The sequence below is a fragment of the Miscanthus floridulus genome, chromosome 17, assembly GCF_019320115.1.
Source record: "Miscanthus floridulus cultivar M001 chromosome 17, ASM1932011v1, whole genome shotgun sequence".
Lineage (NCBI taxonomy): Eukaryota > Viridiplantae > Streptophyta > Magnoliopsida > Poales > Poaceae > Miscanthus > Miscanthus floridulus.
Window position 1 is genome coordinate 111,818,433 of NC_089596.1, and position 3,260 is coordinate 111,821,692.

Here is a 3,260-nt window from a genome sequence, read left to right on the forward strand (position 1 = left end):
GAACCTATTAGTTGCATTTTTATTTGACAAACTCCTATTTTGTAATGGATTAGGAAGCTGAAGGAATTGCAAGTTTAAGATGGAAACTCATGTGGCAAGCTGGCAAGCAGCACTGCATGATGGGGTTCACATAGTAGAAATTATGATTCCTTATCTATGTGCATTGTTTCCCAACATTTTCTTCAATCACTGATAGTTTACTGATTGAAAAAATGGGCACTTCAATGCAGGAAGAACAAGATACTGTTTTGGCAAAAATAGAAGTTTCTCATGCTCACGTGGAACTGTTAAAGCATACAGATGTTTTGAATGATGCATTCTATATTTCACAACATGGAGTGTTTGGAACAATAAATAACCTCTGTCTTGGACACTCTCATGAGGTAGGTTATTGTTGTTTCCTATATATTAAAATGTGATTTTAATTCAGTTGTTTCATTCCCTTAAAGTCTTACTTCTTTAAATGTTTATTGGGAGGGTGACGCGTGGCATGCTGCTGTTGCATAAAGTTTGGATTTGCAACTGATTTTGCCAAATAGTTTGAGCTGCAGTTTTTTCTCTGTTCAGCGTACAGCACCTTGAGTGAAGATGTGATTATGGTTTCATGTCAATTGGAATCGGGTTTGGTTTTGCACATGATTTTGTAAAATAGGCCGAGCTGCAGTTTTCTCTGTTTAGTGTACGGAAGCAGCTCGTGCTCACTTTTTTGTTTTTTAGATTGTCAGTCCAGCAGCAGATCAACCCTTGATCGAACCGATTACATTTTCTCTTTGCAGGACTAGGAAAAAGTCTACTCCACCCCCTCAACTATGGAAGGTGGTCTACATAACCCCCTCAACTATGAAATCGTCTGTTTTACCCCCTGAACTTTTCAAAACCGTCTAATTTACCCCCTGGGTGGTTTTTTCAGCGGCGGTTTTGCTACAGTAACAGCGGGTCCGTATTAATCTAAGGCTACAAAAAAAAATTGTACTAAAGCATACCGTATTATATATTCACTGTGTAGATCTACTCATATGGAGTCCAATAAAATAAGATTTTTTATTTTATGATTTTTCTATGATTTTTCAAAAATTCACCGAAAACAAACAAAAAATTCAAAAACGGCACTGTAGCAAACAAGTTGTTACTGTAGCAGGCCGTTGTTACTGTAGCGACCGCCGCTGAAAACCGCCCAGGGGGTAGAATAGACGGTTTTGGAAAGTTCAGGGGGTAAAACAGACGGTTTCATAATTAAGGGGGTTATGTAGACCACCTCCCATAGTTGAGGGGGTGGAGTAGACTTTTTCCTGCAGGACTATATCATCAGCAGCTCAGACATATTCCATGATCTCGCCGTTTCTACGGCCACGCCGCATAGGTGCAACCTCTGCTCTGATTATGATTTAGGACTGATCATTTAATTGTGCATATGTGGCTCTTTAATTGTTTGTGACTACAGATGTCCATTGTCTAGGAAAAAAAATTAGGAGCATCATAAAACAGAGCTGCATGTTTTCTTTTAATTATTTCTAAAAGCATGTTGAACCAAGTTAAGGTACTACACTCATCTATTTTTCTTTACCACAAGTGCTTCCAAAGCTAGAAACTGAACTGTTGATTAGTGGATTAGGTTTAACATTGAGGTTTTGTGAAAAATTATTGTTTATTTGACCCTATGTAGAAGAATAAAAATTGGTCTTAAGAGAAAAAAGCCCGTACTTTTCAAAAATATATCCATGCAGTTGTTAGCACGAGTATGATATATGTATCTGAAGTAAGTGTTTCATGTTATAGCACATCAAGCAAGGATTTTTTTTAAAAAAAGGATTAGAACCACGCAAGACTGGACATGCAAAAGCCTAGCTTTGGGGATGGAGGCCTAGATGCTCATTGTAACGCTTACTAGGAGCTACACTTTGTAAAACATGCATGTGTACAGTCAATTTTTGCAATGGGAGGGAACGCCAATAGTTGCTAACTTATTTATGGTCAAATCAATGAGTTATGCATGTGCTTTGAATACAATCAAATTGGAAAAAGAAAGATTGTTAACTCTGCATTTGATAACAAAAAAAAGGTCCGTGTCCCTATAGGAAATGAAATTATATTTAATAGTTAGGCACCTACCTGACATTTTTATGTGACATTGACCTTTTGTCCCTTATTTTTTCAGATAATTGAATAGCGAACACAAAGCCACTTGAATTGAAGCATTGTATTGGTTCTTCACTTTGCTGGATCGATATCAGTATATCAGTACTAAAAGACTAGTATTTCTTTGGACTGCATTTCAATAAATCTCAACAATTACCAGCATGTTTTATTCAAGCTTTTACACTGTCCTGGTTTGATTCTGTCAGCTTAGAATTGGATATCCGAGTTTTCTTCCTGACGATATAAAACTTTATCTTAGCCGCATCATAGAAAGGTCTATAAAGTAGATTTTGTGAGCCTGCAACGCCGCGCTCTCCGTAACTTTGTTAATTTCATAAACTTTGTTTTTTTAATTAAATATCACTTTAACATTGTTATTTAATTTTTATAGTATTGTTATCTTATTGTGCGATTCATGTGTTTTAAGTACAAAATTACCCCGTTCGCTTGTCTTAAAATTGGCTTATTCGGCTTCTTTTTTCAGCCGGAACAGTGTTTTTCTCTCACAACAATTCAGCCGGAACAGTGTTTTCAGCCAGTTTCAGCCAAGTTTCAGACCAGCGAACGGGGCCAATGTTAGCTATCCCATAGCAACGCACGAGCATGCTACCTAGTATAGTTTAAAGATAGGAATGAAAAAAAAACGAATAGAATATTCAACATGTTTGTTGAAGATAGTATAGTTCCGGTAACTCTATTGTAAAATGTATTTGCGTAGTGGTTTTTCTTTATTTCCTGTTTTCTGCTATTAGCGTAGCAGCTGTAAATAAGTGTGTACCTTGTTGTTTTTTAATTTTCTCCTACTAATATATTTTCGGCAAAGCTTTTGCTAACCGTTAAAAAAAGGGAATAGATGAGAGAGACAACAATAACTTTAAGCCAAAAAAAAATTGTTTGACGATAGATATATATAAAGTTTATGCCAATGAATGTGGTGGGACACATGGAGCGAGAACAATTTCAATTAAACAAATAAAAATACTTGCAAAGTATTTTAAAGAACATTTGCGTGGGTCACCTTGCTAGTTAAAGGAAAATGATGAGGGTACTTATTACTTTCAAAAGAAGTGTGCCAAAGATCTCCGGGCATTGTTAATTTGTTTGCAGTCGCGTATGATCTGAGG